We start from the raw sequence: 16,167 nt of genomic DNA, 5'->3' as shown, positions 1-16,167 counted from the left end.
GAGAAATCATGGAGGAACATCATTAATTGAAGACTGTATTATTTCCCTATTTCTGCCTTAACAAATTACCACAAACCAAGTGGCTTACAGCAACATAAAGTTATTGTTTTACAATTCTGGAGCTCAGAAGTCTAAAATAAAGGGCAGCAGAGTTGTTTTCCCTCTGGAGGCTTTAGGGAAAGATCTATTTCCTCACGTTTTTTAGCTTCCAGTGGCTGTCTGTATTCCTTGGCTTGTGGCCCCCTCCTCCACCTCCAAAGCACACAGCTCTGATTTTTTACTTCCATCATTACATCACCTTCTCCTCTTCTGCAGTAAAATCTCCCTCCACCCCTCTCTTTAAAGGACACTTGAGACTACATTTAGGATCTACTCTGATAATCCAAGAAAAAATCCTTGACTTAATGACATCTGCAAGGCCCCTTTTGTCATATAAGGTAACATTCATGGGTTCCTATGATTAGAACTTGGCTATTTTGGGGGACCATTAGTAAGCTGACCACAGTTGTAATTGAAATAGCTTTGTGTAATAATTTAGTACGTCTGGGATGTGTCCCATGCGTTTGCCATTTTTACAAGTAGGTTAAGTGATCACAAAGTGATCCACAATTCATGTGCATGGAATGCTTTGAAGTGGGATTTAAAATGAATTTAATGGAGAACTAAATGCATATAGAGTCTTTCATTTAATACTCTATTAGGAGAGTTTCCATTGAGAATTTCTGTGTTTCCTTTGTCTATGTGTAACACACATTTTTCTACAGGGTCATTTGATTTAAATGATAATGTTTTTCAAAGTAAGATACTGAAATAGTACTAATTGTTTACATGCATATAATGCTTCATTGTTAACAAGGACCTTTTCTCCCAGGCTGTTTGAGCTTACTATGGCTACTGTAACAAGTTACCACAGATTCAGTGGCTTAAAACAATGCAAATGTATTATCTTACAGTTTCGGAGGTCAGTCCAAAATGAACCTTACAAGGCTAAAACCTAGAGACTGCTTGCATTCCCTGGCCCCTAACCCCCTCCTCCATCTTCAAACCACTTCACTCTAACCTCTGCTTCTGTGGTCACATCTCCTTTTCTGACTTTAGACATCTTGCCTCCCTCTTAAAAGAATTTCTGTAATTACATGGGGCCCACCCAGATAATCCAGAATAATCTTTCCATTTTAAAATCCTTTACTTCATCCTATTTACAAAGTCCCTTTGCCACATAAGGTAATGTAGTCATAGGTTCCAGAGTTCTGGAATGCAGACATCTTCCAGGACCCAATGGCTAAGGCCTTCCCCAGTGAAAGCTTCAGATGAGAGGCCAGTGCAGGACAGCACCTTCTTTGCAACCTTGCAGAGGACACAGTTAAAGCTGTGGTTCTGACCTACAGAAACTGTGAGGTAATAAGTGTGTGTTCTAAGCTGCTAAACTTGTGCTAATGTCATTACATGGTGATAGATAATGAACACAACATCCACAGATTCTCCCCCAAGTTTATGAAGTGTGTTGCTGTGCAAAATGACTTTAGGACATGTCCGCTAGCAGTGGGCTCTAGCCAGATGGTTGCTTTTGAGCCCCACTACTTGGAGTGGCGAGTATAACCTTAATCACCTGCAGATCCATCTGTGACAGAGGTGCACAGGATCTGACGAGTGATGTGTGTGCCGCCGGGAAGACTTGTACATCACTGGATGTCAGCTTTCTGCCAATGACCAGCCTCAATCCTCTTAAGGTCCTATTTGTTATTGTAGTCTAGCAGTGGGCAACATTGTTATAAAGAACCCTGTCTGCTGTACACAACAAATTCTTAGTGATCTGGAATTCACTCCTTGGGAATTTGTAACTTTGCTGAAGTTAATAGTCATCATCAGAATATGATTTTATGTATATATTTGATTTTACAGTTTCATTTATTCATTCAGTAAATATATATTTAGTACAAGCATGTGCCAAGAGACAGTCTGGTCCCTGGGAATGTGACGATGAAGAATACAGATGAGGTTCCTGTACTTATTAAATGTCATGTTTATGTAGGCACCATTCATTCTGTGAAATAGGCAGAACAGCTGTTTTTAAAAACTTGTGTTGTTCAAATACCAGCAAAACAGAAAATGGTGTAAAAATTATTATAAGGCAAATGCCATGTTTTAGTCTGTTTTGTGTTGCTATAACAGAATATCACAGACTCTGTAATTTTTTTTTTTAAACAAACATATTTCTCACAGTTCTGGCAGCTGTGAAAACCAGTATCAAGGTGCTGGCACCTGGCAAGAGCCTTCTTGCTGCGTCATCTCATGGCTGAAGGTGAGAAGGTGAGAGAAGGCCAAAGGGAGGAAAGGGGCCAAACTCATCTGTCTATCAGGAACCTACTCTCAAGATAACTAATCCATTCTCACAATAATAACATTAATTCATTCATGAGGGCTGAGCCCTCATGACCTAATCTCCTCTTAAAGGTCCCACGTCTCAACACTGTTGCGTTGGGGATTAAGTTTCCAACATATGAAATTTTCAGGTCACATTCAAACCATAGCATGCCCTTTTAAGAATCAAACATAAAAAGAGACAAAATCTTGCTGCCTATACCAGGAGCCCTCCGGCTACCCCTTCCAACATCCTCACCTTCTGAATAACCACTATGCTGAGTTTATCATAATCACCTCTGTATCTTGCTTTATAGTTTTTATTACCAATGTACATTTCTAATTACTATAGTACAGCTCTGCCTGTTTTTGTTTGTTTGTTTAATGCCTTTTGGGTCTCTTTTAATGCATAGATTCTTCCTCCCTGACCTTTGAAGTTTGTTTCTTTGAAAACTGCATCATTTGTCTTGTAGACTTTACTACATTGGAATTTTGCTGATCTCATGTCTGTAGTCGAATTTAATGTTTTCCTTAGTCTTCTGTATTTCTTGCCAACTGAAAGTTGATTATAGAGGCTAAATCGTTTTTTGTTTTGAATTTTCTGGGGAACAATTACTTCCTAGGTGGTGTCATATTCTTTGTCAAGAGGGGCATTATGTCATTTTTGTGTTGTCAACAGCCATTTCTGATCAGTGGTCAGATATATAATTAATTACAGATGGAAAATGATGATATTCCAGTTTGATCACATCTTCTTTATTTATTTGTTGGGAGTATGTCTGTGCAAGGAAATATCTGCCATCTGATTGCCCAGTGGTTCAGATTTTATAGGAAAGGTGAGATGAATGCTTGAGTCTTTTCCTTTATTTACTAATTTTCAAAACAAAAAGTGTATTTCTTAGTATCTTTTAAAGGTGGCCAGGATGCTATGTATAATCAACATTTATATATATAAAGGAACTATGTTTAATACATACAATTTCCTGGAAGGCATACCTTCCAACTTCCAAACTCTATGTACTTTGTACCTCATCAAGATGCTAAAAAGATTGAGAAAGTAAATTAAAGTGTGAACGATATATAGACAATAACTCAACTTTAAAAATTCAACCACCATTTATTTTTTGAGAGCCTACTACCTGCAAGAACTGAGTCAGGTACAGATGTTTTAAAATATGGTTCCTGCCCTCAAAATCGTGAGGGGAAACAAGGCATTGCATGAAACAAGAAGGATAAGACCACAGGGCCAATACTGATGGAAGTCCTTTAGCAAAAGGACTATAGAAGATTTCTACTCACCCACTGTCATATCTCAGACTGCTATATCAAAATACTACAGACTCAGCATCTTACACAACAAACATATATATATACTTTTTTTTTTTTTCAGAATTCTAGAGGCTGCAAAGCTCAAGATCAAGGTGCCAGCTGATTCCGTGTCTGGTGAGGGCTAACTTCCTGGTTTGCAGATGGCAGTCTTCTTGTTTCAGCTTCACATGTTGGAAAGAAAGATCCAGGGTCTCCTCCTCTTTTTATAAGGGAGCAAACCCCATTCATAGAGGACACATTATCATGACCAGATCATTTTCCAAAGTCCCCACCTCCAAATACCATAACACTGGGGATTAGAGCTTCAGCATATGAATCTTATGGGTACAAAAACATTTGGTACATAATACCCAGTTACCAAAAATGTATGCCTAATAAATTTTAGAGATTCAGTCCTTCTGAATTGAACATCATTGTTTTGACTTATGCGTTTTTTAATGCCTTTCACTAGAAGTATTACTTTGCTGCTCTAGAAAGTATAAATGATTTATAGTTGTTCTAGCTCATTCATCCATGAGTTCAATCAATCCAATCAATCATTACTATAATTGATCACCTGATAATTACCTGGCACTTGCTAGGAACCAAGGATTTTTTAAGTGAAGGGAATACAATTCTACTCTCAAGGAGCAGATGTCATAGCAGACTGAGAACCAGCTAAGCATGTAATTACAAGTGTCAAGTATACTCTAGAGCCAAAAAATGCATTTCTTTGAAAACATTTACAAGGTCAGATTCTCTGGTAATTTAGATGAATTCTTCCTTTGGGTTAATGGGAATAATGGTATTGTCTTCTCTTTTTGAGAGCAGAGAGAGATGAGATGTGAAAGGAGAGACAAAGTATCAGAAACAGGTAGTGAGGAGAAGAAAATAAATGATCACAGTGGCAATAAGTTAACAGTAATAGAAAATACGATCACTGGGGAACTTTTATTCTGTGCCTGATCCTGCCCCTGGCAAGTTCACATTGCATGTTCTGTTAAATCTCATAACAACCACTTTAGCTAGGCAGGTGTGATGGTTAATTTTATGTGTCAACTTGGATATATCATGATGAACAGTCGTTTGGTCAAAAACTAGTCTAGATGTTCCTGTGAAGGTATTTTGTGGATGTGATTAACGTTTGTAATCAGTTGACATTAAATAAAGCAGATTATCCTCCATAATGTGGGTGGGCCTCATTCAACACATTGAAAGCCTTAAGAGCAAAGACGGATGTTTACCAAAGAAGAAGGAAGTCTGCCTCCAAATTGCAATATAAACATTCTGCCTGAGTTTCCAGCCCATAGAGTCAAGACAATAACATCATCTCTCACCTGAATTTCCAGACTGCCATCTTACCCTGTGAATTCTGGACTTGTCAGCTCACTACAATTGTGTAAGCCAATTCCTTAAAATTTCTCTCTCTCTTTCCATATATATAGTGTGTATATACTGTATTAGTTAAGGTTTTCCAGAGAAACAGACCCTATAGGATGTGTAATATAGATATACATGTATTACATATAATATACAAAAATGTATATTTCTAATTCATCACATATAACAAATAGGACATATAATATATGTGATTATGTATAATATATGTGACATATGTAATATATATGTTTATAATATATCATATATCCTATTGTTTCTGTATCTCTGGACAACCCTGTCTAATATAGCAGATAGGATAATTGCCATTTTATACATTTAATACCTTAGACAGGTTGAATAACTTTCCCAAGGGTTTCCCAAGAGGGTAAGTGGGAGATCTAGATTTTGAAGCCAAGCCTGTCTGACCCACAGCCCTTACTTTCCCTACTACTGATTGCTGCTGAGAAGGTTACATGAGAGGGGCCTGGTGCCTCGGTGATCAAAGGCTGTGTGAGTCACTCTCGCCAGAAAAGCTAACTCAAGAGAAAGTTTTCCATGAGGTGAAATATTAAATGAAAAGAGTCATCTTTCAGAGACAATGATGACCTTCACCTTTTTTCTTGTATCTCAGGGTTCTCAATTCTAGTTTCTTGGAGAATTGGCATGAATGAGATGCAATATAAAGAGAGGAATTATTAAACATTGTCTGGTCTGCTTTAGAGCCTCTGTTCATAGAGGCTGATGTAGCTACAGAGCTCATAAAAAAAGCTGCTGTTTTGTTGGAGCATGTACTATACGCCAGGTGATTTATCTTCTTGGTCTGTAACTGTTGCCACCATCCTGCTGAGGACCACTCTTGGTTTGGTCACTTCCACAGTATGTAAACCCACATCATGTCTGATGGGGCCAGTCAGTCGTCCTTCATCTTGTAACCATACTGTATGGTCTCCAAGCTTGCCTGCCATATTCTGTCTTAATTGTCTCAGACTGGGAAGTGTCATGTCCCTTTATTTATAGGATTGGTCATATGACCCACTTATGCAAGGTGGTGGAGAAAGCAGGGAAGTACATGGATCTTTGACGAACTTTAGCAGCTCCGCCACCCACTCTCATTTAAAAGCGAGGAAGGCAAACTTCAAGGAGGATGTATTGCTCACCCTGAGTCATACACCACAGGTCTCTAAGGCGCCTATGCCACTCACCTCCACCCCCTCCTCAACACCATCACTGCAATGCTCCTCCAAGCAGATATCTACTGTAGTTACTCCAAAACAACGCAGATGCAAAATGATCTGCTTGTGCTGCAGGAGAAGCCAACCACCACTCCCAAAAGGAATCCCACTACTGCAAACACAATGCAGCAGACACAGACACCTGCCAACTTGGCATACTTTGCATCGATGCCACATTTCCCTACCAGGCTTTGATGAAGGTCTGATCATGCATTTCAAAAAAAATCTACCCTACTGTGCAGTCTGTATCCCCTCCATCTGTCCCACGCTCGGTAAAATCTGCTACAGCTGCAAGCTACACCTGCTAGAGAGCCAGACAGGGTACCTTGGGAGTGGAGGGCAATTTAGCAAGTGGATGCTAAAAACTGGAAACTATTTTGCAAAAAATTTCTTATCCTTTTGTAGCCTTAAAGGAAACTTTTTTAAAAAAAATAAAATGCAAAGGGTAAAACAAAGGCTGGCGAATCAGAACTTGCACGTTCAATGCAAAATGAAATTTTGCATTTTTTATTGTAGAGAGAGAAGGTAGCCCCTCCTCCAGTCCAGGCCAAATTGAAACAACATACCTTTGTGTGGGTGAAGCTCATCTTCAGGCTGCAAGTGATCTGCTGTGGGGGAGACAGCTGAAACTCACTGCCAGAAGTTCCATTTTATTCTCAAATTATTTTCTTTTTTTCAGTAAAAGAAAAGGTCAAGAAACACATTCTAGAGGCTTCCATCTTCCTGATCTTCTTTGTTTTTTCTCTTGCTGTGTGTCCCTCGAAGAGTAGCATTGCAGTATAGCATGATACTTCGGCTCTGGAGTCAGAGTAGACCTGGGACTAGACTGCGACCCAGCTACTTAACTGCTTTCACTTTGGACAGACGATGTCACCTTTCTAAGCTTTAATTTCCCAGTCTTTAAAATGAGATAAAAATATTACCGAATTCGTCTAACTTTTATGAGATTAAACAAGTTCATGCAGGCAAAACGCTTAACACTTCAAACAGTGCTAGATCATAAGCTTTTCTGAAGTGGGCGCTGCCATTATTATTATTATCATTATTATTGTATAATAATAGTAGTGGTGACAGTAGTAGTAGTAGTAGTAGTAGTAGTAGTAGTAGTAGTAGTATTTATGACTTCTGGGACAATGGAAATTTTTCTATTATTGGGTGAGATGATAGAAAGGAGAGACTAACTGTGGGCCGAGGCTTAGCTACAGCCATGTTAATCTAGCTGAATAAATACTTCTTCTGATATTTAACACAAGTTAGAACGGTATAAAGGCAAAAACACAGATTTTGAGGTCAGATAGACACATATGTAGACTTAGACCCAAACATAGACTCTGGCTGATCCACCGTTTCTAGCTTTGTGATATTGGACCTATTAGTCAACTTCTTTGACCCTCACTTTGCTCATTGATAAAACAGGCCTGATTTCATGACTTGTGGCCTTCTCTGAAGTGCTTGCTGCAGTATGGAGTGATCGATCGTTGGCTTTATTGTCATAGAGAAGACCAAATAAGAGAAAGTAAGCTTATTTAGTGGCATGAGAAAAGATTGGCTTTAAAAATAACTTCTTTAATTCAATTTTATTTTGAAAATGACTCACCATCATTTTATTTAAATAGGAAGGAAAGAATTCAAATAAGCAAAAGAGAAGAAATTACACATCATCCCTCAACTCAAGAATAGCCACAGCCAACATCTTGATGTTTATCCAAGAAAATTATCTTGGCTGCAAGGTTGGTGAGTTATGAGAACAGGCCACCTAGAGAGGGGGACTTTGGGCCTAGGAGCCGCCACCATCTGGGGTCAGTCATGTGGCCATTGCTCTGTTGGAAGCAGAGGGCTCTACCAGATGACAGGCTCAGCCCCCTGCTGTGATTTATTGTCAGGGAAGTGCCATCAGCTGTCACACTGTACCAGTGTTGTCCCACTTCCCATCCCCAACCTGGGGGCAAGATGGCTACACAATAAAAGTTAGTTTTAAAGACACTTTATCCAAAGGGAAGCAGGACAAAAACTAAAATCTAGTGCATTCGGTGTGTCTTCCCACCTTCCTTTTCTCCCTCCCTCATTTTTTTTTCAACTCTCAGCCCGTGTGTTAGTTCTGGGGTCCATGCAGCTCAGGGGCTCACAGTCAAGATGGAGACAATGCCAGGTAGCCCTTCCCATGTCTGCCTGGATAACAGAAAGACAGACAGAAAAGCTTCCCAGGCATCCTCTGTACTTCGCTGCACAGTGCTCAGCACACTGGTCTAAATCCAGTGTCCGTCTTTCCTCATGACGACAAGCTCCAGGAGGGCGAAGACCATTTCCTCTGTGGTCATTACTCTATTCCCAGTGCCTCTGGGGAGGTACTCAGTAACTATTGACCAGACTGCTGCTATTGAAAGAATATATGAGCCAGGTGGTATTTGTAGTGAACAGTGGTTGTCCTATTCTGTATCCCAGTGCTATGGTTTGAATGTTCATCCCCTCCAAAACTCATGTTAAAATTTCATTGCCATTGTAGCAGTGCTAAGAGGTGGGACCCTTAAAAAAGATGATTAGGCCATGAGGGCTCCCTCTTCATAGACAAGGTTGGTGCCATTATAAAAGACCAAGCCCCCTCTTGCTCATTCTTGCCCTTCCATCTTTCTCCATGGGTACCACAGCAAGAAAGTTCTTGCAAGATACCAACCCCTTGATCTTGAACTTCTCACATTCCAGAACTGTGAGCTGATACATTTCTGTATTATAAAGTATCAAGTATGTGGTATTCTGTCATGGCAGCATAAAAATGAGTAAGACACTCCCAGGCTTGTTGACTCACACCTGTAATCCCAGCACTTTGGGAGACCGAGGCAGGCAGATCACAAGGTCAGGAGATCAAGACCATCCTGGCTAACAAGGTGAAACACCATCTCTACTAAAAATACAAAAAATAAATCACCCAGCATGGTGGCGGGCACCTGTAGTCCCAGCTACTTGGGAGGCTGAGGCAGGAGAATGGCGTGAACCTGGGAGGCGGAGCTGGCAGTGAGCCGAAATCACACTACTGCAATTCAGCCTGGGCGACAGAGCAAGACTCCATCTCAAAAAAAAAAAAAAAAAATGAGGAAGATACTCTATCACTTTGTAGGAACCTCATTGCCTTTCCTATCAATTTCTCCTTTTAAGTTAGTCAGAACACATTTATCTTGCTTGCTACAAAAAAGAAAATAATATATATCGAATATGCTCTTTTTGTCTTTAGAAAGTTTAATTGAGGTGAAGTTCTTGTGACATAACATTTCCCACTTAAAGGTGTACAATTCAGTGTCATTTAGCACAGTTTCAGTGCTGTGAACCACAACTCTGTGGTTCCAGAACACAGTCTATCAAGTTCCAAAACATTTTTTTAACCTGAAGAGAAAATCCTGTACTCATTAAGAAGTCACTCTCCATTCCATCCTTCCCTGGCCCCTGGCAACCACTAGTCTTCTCTCTATGGATTTATTCTGGCTATTTCATATAATTGGAATCATATGATATATAATCTTTTGCATTTGTTTATATGTGTATGTTTATCCTACTCACATCCTAGCATATATTAGCACTTCTTTCCTTTCCATGGCTGAATAATAGTCCATTGTGTGGATATATCACATTTTGTATATTCATTCACCCACTGGTGGATGTTTGGGTTGTTACCACTTTTTGGGCCATTGTGAATAGCTGTGTAATGCTCTTGAAAAAAAAAGAGTGAGTTTGGCAGGTAAGGAAAATGGAAAGGATATTTGGAGGAAAGGGAGCAACTTATTCCAGGGCAGAGAAAGTTTCCTACCTGGCCTTCCGTCTTTTCACTCTTCCAGGCTGCAGTCTCCACGCAGCAATTAACAGTGATCTCTCTAAAGCTGACATCAGGCCACATGGCTTCCTTGTTAATTACCCTCAATCCCACCTTACATTTCCTCTTGCTTACTACACCATGGCATGTAGCACTGCTCCCCTTTCTGTTCTTATAATATCACCAAGCTCAGCTCTACCTCAAGGCAGTGACACTTACAGGACACTAACACAGAACTTCTCATGGTCAGCTTCCTCTCATGATGTAAATACCTCCCCCATAGAGAGGACGTCCCTAGCATCTTAGGGATGTTCTCCCTATTCACGCACGCCACCCCTGGTCACTCAACTATCTCATTATCAGAAATTATCATTCTCTTTTTTTTTTGAGATGGAGTTTCACTCTGTTGCCCAGGCTGGAGTGCAGTGGTGTGATCTCAGCTCACTGTAACTTTTGCCTCCTGGACTCAAGCAATTCTTCTGCCTCAGCCTCCCAAATAACTGGGATTACAGGCAACCACCATGGCTAATTTATATATATATATATATATATTTTTTTTTTTTTAAGTAGAAATAGGGTTCGCCATGTTGACCAGGCTGGTCTTGAACTCCTGAGTTCAGGTGATCAGTCCGCCTTGGCCTCCCAAAGTGCTGGGATTACAGGTGTGCACCATCACACCCAGCCAGAAATTATAATTCTTATTCATTGGTGGTGTGTGGATTTTGTTGGTTTGGTTTGGTTTTTGGTTCCTCTCTGTTCTGCCCTATTTTTTTTTCACCAGAACAGATGCTCCAAGAATAAGTAATTGCTTAAGGAGTGGATGGCTGGATATGACCCATTAGCGAACTGGCAAGGAATATATTGTGTCTGGTGCAGAGAAATAGAGCTTCGGGTGGTGCGGCATGTGGTAGAAATATTGACTGTGCCCAGATTATTCAAGATGCCCTCTTTATACCAGGCACACTCTAATTTAGCTTTAGAAATTCCCTGGTGTGATGATTTCACAGTACCAAAGGGAACTGAAGGCTTGTCTATTATTTCTGCTTCAGAGTCAGCATAGAAACCCTGGAAGAGAGTTGCTCCTGAGAAGCAGCTTTGCAAGGGGTGGGCAGCATGGTGGCTGGGAGGGGTCAGAAGATCTATGTTCTCTTTTACTGCTGTGTGGCTTTGGGCAAATCATCTAACCTCTCTGAAATTCGGGTTTCTCGTTAGCACAAATGAACAGTATATGAGGATAAGAGTTTTCCATGGTCTATTACAAAATGTGAGATAGGTTCGTGCATACTTACTCTAATTTCATGCTCAGAACACTCTGCCTTATGTTGTGCTGTGAGGTTGATAGGGATTATAGTTCTTATCTGACAGGTGAGGGTCCAGGAGCGTGAGTCGCTTGCTTGAGGTCAATTGTCAACCACTAGAAGAGTCAAAGTGAGGTCTGCCTCCAAGTCCAGGACGTTTTCCACTTGTGCTTCCCTGCCTACCTCATGGGGTGTTGTGCTAATTAATGACAAGTTATAAATACATACATTTTATTATTATTTTCTGTCCCATGCTTATTGTACCACTGGCCCTAGAAGTAAGATTGAGGTCCTCCTTGCTTCTCATTGCACGTACTGGAGGATTATCCCCTCTTCTCCCCTAAAACCTCCAGTTTTGAAGCTCGTGACACCAGTCTGCACTATCTGCTGCCACTTCTGGGTGCAAATACTAACCCCTCATTTCTTGAAGACTTTAGCATCTCTCTCATTGTCAATCTCTCTAGTACAATTCCAGTCATTCTTGGTGAACTCCACATACACATGGATTTCCTCTCTCATACTCTGGCCCATCAGTTTCTTTATTTTTATTTTTGGATTTTTTTTTTTTTTTTCTTTTTGAGATGGGGTCTCGCTCTGTCTCCAAGGCTGGAGTGCAGTGGTAAAATCTCGGCTCACTGCAACCTCTTCCTCCCAAGTTCAAGCGATTCTCCTTCCTCAGCCTCCCAAGCAGTGGGGATTACAGGTGCACACCACCACACCCAACTAATTTTTGTATTTTTAGTAGAGACGGGGTTTTGCCATTTTGGCCAGGCTGCTCTCGAACTCCTGATCTCAAGTGTTCTGTCCACCTCAGCCTCCCAAAGTGCTGGGATTATTTTGAATATTTTTTAAAAACTGTTTCATTGAGTTACAATTTATACAAGATAACATTCACTTGTTTCAAGTATACAATTTAATGGTTTTTAGTTTTACAGTTATGCAAGCATTGTTGCAGTCCAATTTTAGAAAATGTACATCACCCCCAAAAAGATCCCTCTGCCATTTGCAGTCATTTTTCATTCCCATCCCTCAGCCCCAGGCTACTAACCACTAATCTATCAACAGTCTATAGACTTGCCTATTCTGGACATTTCATGTAAATGGAATCATACAATATGTGGCCTTTGTGTTTTTAACTCCTTTAACTTTTATTTTAGGTTCAGCGGTACATGTGCAGGTTTGTTATGTAGGTAAACTCATGTTATGTCATGGGGCTTTGTTGTACAGATTATTTTGTGTCCAGATACTAAGCCTAGTAACCAATAGTTATTTTTTTTGCTCCTCTCCCTCCTCCCACCCTCCACCTTCAAGTGGCCTCAGTGTCTGTTGTTCCCCTCATTGGGTCCATGGCTTCTCATCATCTAGCTCCCACTTATAAGTGAGAACATGTGTTATTTGGTGTTCTGTTTCCGCATTCATTTGCTAAGAATAATGGCCTCCAGCTCCATTCTTGCAAAAGACATGATCTCATTCTTGCAAAAGACATGATCTCATTCTTTTCTATGGCTGCATAGTATTCCATGGTGTATATGCACCACATTTTCTTTATCCAATCTTGTCACTGATTTCATGTGGCATAATGTTTTCAAGGCTGCAACATGAATCACTACTTTGTTCCTTTTTATGGTAGAATAATATTCTACTGTGTAAATAGATCACATTTATTTATCCATTCACCAATTGATGGACATTTTGGCTGTTTCTACCCTTCGGTTATTATGAAAAATGCTGCTCTGAAATTCACATACATGACTTTGTGGAGACAGGTACTTTAATTTCTTTGGAGTAGATACCTAGGAATGAAATTGCTGGGTCATATGGTCAATTTGTGCCTAGCTTTTTAAGAAAATGCCAAACTGGTTTTCAGAGTGGGTGTACTATTATGTATTCTCAGCCATGGGATGTGATTATTCCAGTTTCTCCACATCCTCTCCAATGCTTCATAATGTCTATCTTTTCTATTCTAGCCAACTCTGAGTGGATGTGAAGTAGTATATTATTGTGGTTTTTTTTTTTTTGAGACGGAGTCTTGCTGTGTCACCCAGGCTGGAGTGCAGTGGCGGGATCTCGGCTCACTGCAAGCTCCACCTCCCGGGTTCACGCCATTCTCCCGCCTCAGCCTCCGAGTAGCTGGGACTACAGGCGCCCGCCACCTCGCCCGGCTAGTTTTTTGTATTTTTAGTAGAGATGGGGTTTCACCGTGTTAGCCAGGATGGTCTTGATCTCCTGACCTCGTGATCCACCCGCCTTGGCCTCCCAAAGTGCTGGGATTACAGGCTTGAGCCACCGCGCCCGGCCATTATTGTGGTTTTGATTTGTATTTCCTTGATGGCTAATGATGTTGATTATCTTTTCATGTGCATTTTTCCTGGCCACTCGCTTTCTCTGCTTCTTTCCTGCTTATAATTTTGTCTCTTAACCCTAAATTAGGCATTTGCACTCACAGTCAAGCCCTGGACCTTGTCATTCCCATAACTGCACCTCCCCCATGCTATCAATATTGAACATTCCACTTTTAACCATCACCATCTTTCCAGCTCATTCTTTCTTCCAATGATTTTTCAGTGACTGGGATCAAATTCCACTGGTCCTGACACCTTTTCACTTATCCCCAATCATATATTCCTTTGTGTTCTTATTCGGCTTAGATTCCATGCTCTGTCAATAAAATCATTCCCTTCTATCTCTCTCCATTCATTGTACTTTCTGGGTTAAATTCTAATTCTGGTTGAATCGAATACTCTCTCTGTTATTCAGCTTCACCCACATGCTAAACATGCCTTGTGAAAAAAACACACAGCCGGGCCTTTCTTTGAATTCATAACCACAAGCCTCCTGGTGTGTTTGGTGGTGCCTCGCAATCATCTTACCATGTCCTATTAATTCACTCTCCCATTCCCCGGGTGATTATTTCATACTTATCCTCTCTCGTCAAAGCTTCAGTACCTCCTTGCCCAGTCTCATTCTTAGATGATGTCCTTCCTTTCTATTTTACTGAGAAAATAGAAACAATTATGAAGATACAGCTAGCTATTGCCACCTCATATATCCCACCTACGGGCATCTGTTCCTACTCTGCCTTCCTTCCTGTTTCTATAGAAGGAAAATTCTTGCTGCTGTCTAAGGCCAATTTACCACTCATGCATTGCAGCCCACCCTCTCTTATCTACTTATAAAAATTGCTCCAGGAATTGTCCCCTCCCTCCTACAGCAGCAGCATGCCAGCATGTTGTAATAATACCTGTCTTAAATAAGACCTCTTTTGCTTCTTCACTGCTTAGACCGATTCCCCTCCTCCATTCCTCTGCTTACAGTAGCAGTAAAACTCCTTGGTAGATTTGAGTTCTATGCTTATTTGTCTCCCATTCTTCTCTTTCAGTCTTTCTCAAACCCACCCCAGTCAGGATTTGACTCCTCCTGTCCACGCAAGTAGCCCATGTTAAAGACGTCAACAACCTTCAATGTTGTTAAAGACAATGGTCAGTTCTTAGTCCACATTTGACTTGACCTAGCAGTATTTGATGTGATGACTCTCTCCTTCTTAAAGCACTTTTCCCACTTGGCTTCTCAGTTTACCAAACTGTTTTTATATCTACTTTGGTAATTCTTCCACATGTTTTCAGTATTTAAATTTTGGAGTATGCCAGACCTCGTCTCTGCCTAAATTCACTTCTAGAGTGGTGTCATCCATACTCACGACTGTAAACACCTCTGTAAACCATGACTTCTTCAATTAGATCTCCAGCCTGGACCTCTGTTTCTCATGCGTATGCCAAAGTTAATTCTCAAAATTTCCATCTGGATGGCTAAGACATATCTCAAACTTGAAAATAGAGTTTGTAGTTCCCACTTCCTCCAAACCTGTCCCTCTACTGTCTTCACTATCTTAGTTAATGGCAATGGCATCATTCAATTTTGTAAATTAAAAATTTAGGATTCATCTTTGCCTTGTATTAGTTTGCTAGGGTTGCTGTAACAGAGTATTATAAACTGAGTGACTTAAACAACAAAGCTGTATTTTCTCATAGTGACGGAGGCCAGAGGTCTGAGATCAAGGTGTCGTCAGGGTTGGTTTCTTCTGAGGCCTCTCCTCTTGGCTTGTGAATGGCCATCTTCTCCCTGCATCTTCACTTCATCTTCTTCCTTATGTGTCTGTGTCTGTGTCCAATTTTCCCCTTCTTATGAGGACACCAGTCATATTGGATTAGGCCCACAATGATGATCTCACTTTAACTTCATTAACTCTGTACAAATTTGGGTGGGAGAGCACAACTGAGTCCACAACAATTCTTTTCTTTCTCTTACAACCTATATCCACTCTATATGTTGGATCCTTCAGTTGGGTCCACCTTGAAAATATAGCTTACAACTGCTTACCAACTTCTACGTTACTATCCCCTCTTGTTTAGTTTACTGCAATTGCCTTTTCAGCTGATGTCTCTGCTTCTGATCTTTGCTCCTAGAGCCTACTGTCAACACAGTAGCCACAGTGACCTTGTTACAACAAAAATCGAGAGTATAACATTCCTTCGCTCAAATCTTCCAGTTGCTCCCATGTCCCTCAAGGAAAAGTCAAAGTTCTCAAAGCCTTCAAGTCTCCACATGCTGTGGCTCCAGGTCCATCTCTGTCCTCATCCAATACTCACTTCAGCACGTGGGTCACCGTGCCCTTCCCTGGGCATGTTTGAGCACTCTCCTCATCAGGCATTGCCATTTGCTGCTTCCCTGTCTGGAACTGTCTCCCAAGACATCCATACTGTCCATTCTCTTTTTTTTTTTTTTTTTTTTT

The 16,167-nt window shown here is 40.7% G+C and overlaps 1 protein-coding gene and 1 long non-coding RNA gene across 2 annotated transcripts in view; both read left to right on the top strand.

The window, feature by feature from the left end:
* Positions 1-26: 26 nt before the first annotated feature.
* On the top strand, positions 27-4,083 carry LOC111549720. The gene is made up of 2 exons (XR_002733813.2): positions 27-2,310; positions 3,752-4,083. It is a non-coding gene; the product is annotated as an uncharacterized LOC111549720 (long non-coding RNA).
* Positions 4,084-4,964: 881 nt separating this feature from the next.
* LRRC6 (leucine rich repeat containing 6) overlaps positions 4,965-16,167 on the top strand; it is a 123,412-nt gene continuing 112,209 nt past the window's right edge. The window contains exon 1 of the mRNA XM_023222951.2: positions 4,965-5,068. The gene's annotated coding sequence lies outside the window, so the exon portion shown is untranslated. The remainder of the gene's footprint in view (positions 5,069-16,167) is intronic.

This window comes from Piliocolobus tephrosceles, chromosome 7, assembly GCF_002776525.5.
Source record: "Piliocolobus tephrosceles isolate RC106 chromosome 7, ASM277652v3, whole genome shotgun sequence".
In the NCBI taxonomy this organism is placed as follows: domain Eukaryota; kingdom Metazoa; phylum Chordata; class Mammalia; order Primates; family Cercopithecidae; genus Piliocolobus; species Piliocolobus tephrosceles.
This window is presented reverse-complemented; position numbering and strand designations above follow the sequence as displayed.